Below are 8,471 nucleotides of genomic sequence, written 5' to 3' on the forward strand. Positions count from 1 at the left end.
GTAAACTTCAGGTTGTCCTCTTCACTTTTCTAGTCCACCCCGGACCCCAGTTCTGCCTTCTGGGGCTTTCAGCAGATCTGTGCTGCTGGTTCCCTCAGGTCTGGGAACATTCCCTCCTATTTCTTCAGTCCCTCCAGCTATGTGTGGGCGGGGAGGAGCAGCTTGCTGCTGTTGCTCATCTCTATGTCATCTCACCAGCCCACTTGGGTTTTCAGTGCTTTCAGCACCTCCTAACTAGTTCCCGAATGGATTCCCGCTATAGAAATCACTGGTGCAGGCTCTTCACTTCTTGCGGATCCCTGATTGATAAACACATACTGATAATACACGATTTTCTCTCCCCGTAACTTATTTTGGGCTTCAGAATCCTATTCAGGCTGGGATTATCCAAACTGATATTAACAGAGCCTTCAATTTAAAAATTACAGGGGAAAGTAATTTCAAAAGAGGCAATAGATGAAGATAAAAGCTGAAATAAATACATTGTAAAACATAAAGCTGTAGAATGATAAATTAGTTCAAATGTTGGCTTTTTGATAAGACTACTAAAATAAACAAACCTCTGACAAATATAATTAAGGGGAACATTTTTAATTAGAAATGAGAAAGGAGATAGGACAAAATACAGAAAATAGATTTTTTTTCTCTAAACCCAAAGAGAATGTTATGCACACTTGTAGGCAAATAAGCTGAAATGTTCCATAAAATGAATAATTTCTAGAAAGATATAGATTACTAAAAATAACTTGAGAAATATAAATCAGAACAGAATAATAAGGAAGAAATTGAAGAAATTATTTGATAACAACCAAAAAATGCAGCTTGTCCCAATGTTTCCACCAGAACAATTTTCATGAAACAGATGGTTTCGATGTTGTATAAAACATCCAGAATGCCAAAAGAGGTAAGACTATGTTAATGTCCATTAAGCAAGCATGATCTTCTTCCTAAACTCTGATAATAATAAAACACACAAAAAGAAAATTATAAGCACATATCACAAGTGAGGGGCTTCCCTGGTGGCTCAGTGGTAAAGAATCTGTCTGCCAATGCAAGAGACACAGGTTCAATCCCTGGCTCCAGAAGCAAATGGCAACCCACTCCAGTATTCTGGCCTGGGAAATCCTATGGACAAAGGAGCCTAGCAGGGCTACAGTCCATGGGGTCGCAGAGTTCAACTGAGCACACAATCACACATCATAGGTAAATATGGATATGAAAAGCTTAAACAAAATTCTCCCTAGGAAGCTTGTTCTACCATAATGCTTTAGAGGGAAAAATATGTTGGGTTTTTTGTAGGGTTTTTTGGTAACAGCCTCACTGAGATTTAATTCTTATGCCATTTGTTGTTGTTGTTCAGCCTCTAAGTCATGTCTGAATCTTTGCCACAAAAAATATAAAATACTTTATGAATTTATCCTTGCACAGGGGCCACTCTACTCTTCTCTATGTGGTTCCCATTTTAGTAGATGTCCTGCTGAAGAGAGCACAGGGGATGATCACTTTATAAGTTATGTTGAAAGAAATTATGATAGATGGTCACTTTGTACATTATAGAAATAAACAACCATTGGACAGAACTAGTATAACTAAAATCAAACGGCAAATACTAGAGAAAATCTTTGCAGCAAATCTTCGTGCCTATGTTGTGCTTATTATTATCAATATGCTTGCTTATACATATTGATACCAAAACATGAAGTCCCCAATAAACTAGCAGAGAAGTGGATAAGACAATTCATAAAAACAGAGATACTGCTAGTAAACACGCATGTGGGAAAAATTCCCACTTTGTAATCAAAGAAATGCCCTCTCAAACAATGTGTCTTACACTCATATCCTTAGAGGAACTTCAGAAACTATCCAAACTACAACACTGTGGTAAAGCAGTCGCCGCACACACTGTGGGTATTCATATAAACTGGTATCACCTCTGGGCAATACATATCACGAACCATCTTAAAATTCCATAATATCCCTTTATCCTAAGGAACTTTCAAAGAATAAAAATTACAACTATACAAGGGACTTCCCTAGGAGTCCAGTGGTTAAAACTCCATGCTTCCAAGGCAGGGGACATAGGTTCCACCCCTGGTCAGGGGGCTAATATCCATGTGCCACGTGACAAAAAAAAAAAAAAACTATATGAGATAGTCACTGCAATGTTATGTCTAGCAACTAAAACAAATAAAAGGCCATTTAAATCCAACAACAGGAAGATTATTAATGAAGGGATATAAATTATTATTTAGAACTATAATAAAGCCTACAGTTTATCAAGCACCTTCACATATACAACTCCTTTCAGTTCTCAATGATCCCAGGATGTAGCAAGGAATCACTATCCAAGACTCAGAAACATTTAGGTGATTTGCACAAAAATCTCACAAATTTTGTGGCTCTCAAACACCTGCTACCAAATTCCAGACTTTCTTGATGTTAAAATAGGTGGTTGTGAATATCTGCTCTGAGCCTCAGTTTCCTCATCTAGAAAACAAGACTAATCAGAATACCTAAATAGCGGTTATGAGAATCCAGTGAAACTTTTAAGTGGCCGTCAGCTCTTAGCAGAGGGTATGGTTCACAGCAGCACTCTGTGTTTTAAGAATAGTGATCATACAAAGTTTTATCAATTCAATATACCTTCAGCAATATAAACATGTCTGCAAGTCGATGAGGACCAGAAAGAGGAAGGAATAATGAAAATGTATGCTGCATGAGTAAAGGTGAGAGCAAAAGAACCTTCTCCCTTTCTGGAATTAATTTGGCTTTAGTACAGTGAGTAGAAATCTGGGGGGAAACACAATTAGAATATGCAAAGTTCTCCTAAAAGGGACTGGTTTCTCTGGGGGAGCCTCATATTAAATCTGGGATCACTGCCTCTGGGATACTTTGAAATAATAAACTCAATACAGTATACTAACGCATATATATGGAATTTAGAAAGATGGTAACAATAACCCTGTATGCGAGACAGCAAAAGAGACACAGATGTACAGAACAGTCTTTTGGACTCTGTGGGAGAGGGCGAGGGTGGGATGATTTGGGAGAATGGCATTGAAACATGTATATCATATATGAAACGAATGACCAGTCCAGGTTTGATGCATGATACTGGATGCTTGGAGCTGGTGCACTGAGACAACCCAGAGAAGATAGTACAGGGAGGGGGAGGGAGGAGGGAGAGGGGTTCAGGATGGGGAACACATGTACACCTGTGGCGGATTCCTGTTGATGTATGGCAAAACCAATACAATATTGTAAAGTAATTAACCTCCAATTAAAATAAGTTTATATTTTAAAAAAATTTTTAAAAATAAATTCAGCATACGTGCTCCCTGGAGACATCTTGTGTTGTGGGGAACCGGCCAGTGGAGGGCGCTATTTCACTTGCCCAAGGAACCGAGAAGGCATTTATTGGCCTCAATAATATACTGGGCTTCCCCCCTGGTAGCTCAGCTGGGAAAAGAATCCACCTGCAATGCAGGAGATCCTGGTTCGATTCCTGTGTGGGGAAGTTCGCCTGGAGAAGGGATAGGCTACCCACTCCAGTACTCTTGGGCTTCCCTGATGGCTCAGACGATAAAGAATCCGCCTGCAATGCGGGAGACCTGGGTTCGGCCCCTGGGATGGAAAGATCCTCTGGAGAAAGGAAATGGCAACCCACTCCAGTATTCTTGCCTGGAGAATCCCATGGACAGAGGAGCCTGATGGGCTATAGCCCATGGTGTTGCAAACAGACATAACTGAGGGACAAAGCACAGTGCGGCAATAATATTCCAGAGCTTGTTGCTCAGTCTTCCTTAAAGATCACTCCTTTTCTTTTTCCCTCCATCTTAAAACTGAGACTCAGAAGCTTCTCAAGCAAATCTCCAGGTAGTCGGTAAATAGATCCAGGTCTGCTCCCAATGAACAGCAACATTCCAGGTGAGACGCTCTGCGGTGAAGAAGTTCATCTGCAGAACCAAGGAAAGCATGGTTACTTCTCCCTTTGGTCATGTGATTAGAATCTACACCATCTGTGTTCAGCAAAGACTTCGCAGGTGTTAGCTCCCCAGGGTTTTTAAACCTACAAACTGGGAACAACTCAAACCATGGGAGAGACAGGCCTTCAGAGTAACAAGGGGAGATGTTACAGGATTCCTTGGCTTTCCCTCCCAAAAGTCAGCAAGGCCTGAAAAATCTCCTCTACAAGGGCATAGGGGAGAAAGCAACTCCAGTCTCGGTGCCTGCATTGTGACAGGCTTGTGAAGGACAAGTGGGCATCGGTATAGATGAGGCATAGAAATGAAGTTGATCCAGGCTGAGGTCTCAAGCTTGAATCATGAGCAACTGCCTACATGAGTCAGAACTTAGGCAGTTGGTATTTGAGCTCCAATAAAGGAAGTGACAAGTTCAGCAAAGGATATGAATTCAGAAGAGAAATGTCAGGGGATGACACAGAACCCAGCACGACCAGAGCCCGAATCACACTGAGCTCAGACTCAGGTCCAAACTCCCCCCTATTTGGGATCTCAAATTAACATTAACAGGCATCCCAAGTTTAATACGTCAGACACCAAGCTCCAAGTCTTCGCCCTCACCTGCTCTGCCCACACCCTTCCTGTCTCAGGTAACAGCAATACCAACCTCCCAAGTCCTCAGCTGGAGCCTCACTACATCCTCTCTTTCACATCTCACACCCAATCCATCAGAAGATCCCAAGGGCTTTCGTGTCTTTTAGACATTACCCAGGCTTCCCTGGTGGCTCGGTGGTAAAGAATCTGCCTGCCAATGCAGGAGACATGGGTTCGATCCCTGGTCTGGGAAGATCCCACTGGCCAGGGAGCAACTCAGCCCAAGAGACACAACCACTGAGCCTGCGCTGTAGAGCCCATGCTCAGCAACAAGGGAAGCTGCCACAATAAGAAACATCTGCCCCGCAACTGGAGAAAGCCAATGTGAAGCAGCGAAGACCAAATGCAGCCAAAAATAAATGAATTAATTCAAAGTTTTAAAAGACATGCCCAAATTCCTCCTCTTCTCATCACCCCTGCCCAGTTCAAACCATCATCATCTTTTATTGGTCTTCTTGTTGCAGCCTCTTAACTGGTCTCCCCACTTCCACCTTTGCCTACCATTCATTGTCTTCTCAACACAGCAGCCAGAGGAATCCTCTTAAAATCAAAGTTGGAAGACAACCTTAAAGAACAAGCCCATAAAAGAACTAATAAATTGGTTTTCATCAAAATTAACTGTTCTCTTCAGAAGAGTACTACAACATGAATGAATCTTGGTAAGTGAAATAAGCCCATCACAAATAGACAAAATACTGCATTATTCCACAGCTAAGAGATACCTATAGTCGTCAGAAAGTAGAATGCTGGTTGCCAGGGGCTGGAGAGGAGAAGAGAATGCAGAGTTTTTGCTTAATGGGTAGAAAGTTTTTATTTTGCATGGCGAGGCTGGTCACGCAACAATGAGAATGGTCTTAATATTAATGAACTGTACACTTAAAAATGATAAAAATAAATAAATAAAAATGTTTAAGATGATAGATTTTACGTTATATCTATTTCACCATAATTTAATTCTCAAATTGCACATTTTAAATATGTACCATTTACTGTTACAACTCAGCAAAGCTGTTTTAATGTTTTAATTACATTTTGAAAAACTAAGAGGTTCCCTGATAGCTCAGTTGGTAAAGAATCTGCCTGCAATGCAGGAGACCCCGGTTCAATTCCTGGGTCAGGAAGATCCACTGGAGAAGGGAAAGGCTACCCACTCCAGTGTTCTGGCCTGGAGAATTCCCAGAACTATACAGACCATGGGGTCACAAAGAGTCAGACACAACTGAGTAACTTTCACTTTCACATCCAAGTAGAATCATATCCCTCCTTGGCTACATACATAGGCTCCATAGGCTTCCCATCTTTTTCAGAGAAAAAGCCGAAGTTCTTGGAATGACCTATGAGGCCCTACATGGTCTGATTCTGAAACCAGCATGCCCTCCTTGCCATTTCTCTCCCACTCACCCCACTCCAGCCTCATTGGCCTCTTCGCTGTTTCTCAAACACATCAGATGGCCTCTGGGGGCATTTCCGCATCTTTCTGCTTTGCCTAGAAAGCTTTTCCCCCAGGTAATCCTGTGGCTCACTTCCTTGCCTCTTCCAAATCTTTACACAAACGTCACCCTCTCAAAAGGGGCCGTTCCTGATGTGGGATGTAAAACCGAAATGCTTCCCCACTTCATGAGTCCCTCCCTCATCTGCTTTTTTACCTACATAGCATTTATCGTGGTCTAAGCTTTTGAACTGTGGTGTTGGAGAAGACTCTTGAGAGTCCCTTGGACTGCAAGGAGATCCAACCAGTCCATCCTAAAGGAGATCAGTCCTGGGTGTTCTTTGGAAGGACTGATGCTGAAGCTGAAACTCCAATACTTTGGCCACCTCATGCGAAGAGTTGACTCACTGGAAAAGACCCTGATGCTGGGAGGGACTAGGGGCAGGAGAAGGGGACGACAGAGGATGAGATGGCTGGATGGCATCACCAACTTGATGGACATGAGTTTGGGTAAACTCTGGGAGTTGGTGATGGACAGGGAGGCCTGGCGTGCTGCGATTCATGGGGTCTCAAAGAGTCAGACACGACTGAGCAACTGAACTGAACTGAATATACCACATTTTATTATTTGTCTGTGTTTCTAACCACTAGAATTAAACTCAGAAATACAGGAATCTTATTGCTTTGTTCATTAATTATATCCCCAGCAACAGGTACAGTGCCTGCAGATAGGAGGTGCTTGATAAATATTTGTTGAATAAAGAAATGAGTGAGTGAATGAATAAGGAAAGAACATTATGTGACCATGACAACCAGAGGGATCCTTTATGAAGATATTTCAATCCAGTCTGTATAGTCACATTATCAATCAAGCTTTTCCTTCAAAGTGCTCTGATACGACATCATCAGCATTCCCTTTCTAACATTATCAGGGGGGGCTCAAGATCACATGGGCCATGAATGGCACAGCCAGTATTTTGGGGGTAGGGTCGCCTCCCTCAGCATATGGGATCTTAGTTCCCCGACCAGAGATCGAACCTGCAACCCCTGCGTTGGGAGCACAGAGTCTTAACCACTGGACCATCAGAGAAATCCCAGAGCCAGCATTTAAACCGAGAATTTGTCATCAGCTACCAAGTCTCACCATGCACCCTGAGCACCTAAATTTTTTTCAACTTTCATATCCTTTCATTTCATTCATAATGGCATTGCTGACAGACCCTAGTTCAGCAGTTAACCCTCGTGCCATAAATTTCTATTTGTCACCTCCAAAACTCAATATTTTAGAAGGCTACCCTTCTGGTTTTTAAATGGAAATTGATGACACCATACGCAGGAGCACAGGAGCCCCAAACTCGCCATCTACCTGGAAGCAAAAATAGAAAAGGCAGATGTACTTAGAAATGCAAGCCCTCCCCACTGGAGATTTAGATCTTATCCCCCATCACCGGCCCAGGTACTCTGCACACTTGGGAGGTCCGGGGTTTGGTTTAGCAGCCAGGATGTACAAAGAGGTACAGCTGGAGCCACCCATGCGAAGACAGTATCTTCCCCTCACCACTCAAGGTGGCCTGACACCTCTGAGCATCCAGAAAAGAACACAAACAAACAGATTTTTATGAGGGCTGTAACCCAATTGACAAAGGCGAGCTCTCTCAGCCTGGAAATGTCCCTGCTCTGAACCAGTTGCCTTGCCAACAAGCCACATGTTTCCACTCTGCAGAATCCAATTTCTGAGCAATGTGACAGTGACAGGTCCAGAGACATGACACACAATTCCAAGGTGCCTTTGAACACCTGCTGAATAGCTAAGAACAATGTGTGTCCCTGGATGTACTTAGAAACATGGGAAGTGTGCTGGGCAAAGGCAGGTCACACCCAGCTTATGCAACCTACCCTGCCCATCCCAGAATTTTACAAACTGCAGATAAACATGTAGTGGCCCTTTATCACCCTTTATCACCATCATCATTATAATCTTTGTAAATACTTGTACTTACAAGTATTTGTAATACTTGTATTACACTCTGGGACTTACTTTTTTAATATATTGAGTTATTTAATGGTCATGACAACACAATGAGGTAGCTACTATTAGTATTCCATTTCAGATGAGAAAATAGAGACATAGAAAAGGTAAGTAATTTACCCTAATTTACATAGTATGAGAAAGGGAGAGCCAGGATTAGAACCCAGACAGTCTGCCTCCAGAATCCATCTCCTTAAACATTTGGCTGTACTATCAATCTCCAACATTGCCTAAATGGTAATGCTAATTGTTCTAGCTATCATTACTATACAACAAACACCCCAAGCTTCACAAAGTAAAACATCCATTTTATTGAGTCAGGAATTTGCACAGGAAATCGCAGGGGGCAGGGCAGTGGGGCAGTGCAGGCGGGGAGGGGGCATGGACAGCGTGTCTC

At 42.5% G+C, this 8,471-nt stretch overlaps 1 pseudogene; it reads right to left on the reverse strand.

Annotated features, from left to right (window-relative positions):
* Positions 1–1,390: 1,390 nt before the first annotated feature.
* Positions 1,391–1,488, reverse strand: LOC128044021 (uncharacterized; annotated as a pseudogene).
* Positions 1,489–8,471: the final 6,983 nt, after the last annotated feature.

The sequence above is a fragment of the Budorcas taxicolor genome, chromosome 2 (assembly GCF_023091745.1).
Source record: "Budorcas taxicolor isolate Tak-1 chromosome 2, Takin1.1, whole genome shotgun sequence".
In the NCBI taxonomy this organism is placed as follows: domain Eukaryota; kingdom Metazoa; phylum Chordata; class Mammalia; order Artiodactyla; family Bovidae; genus Budorcas; species Budorcas taxicolor.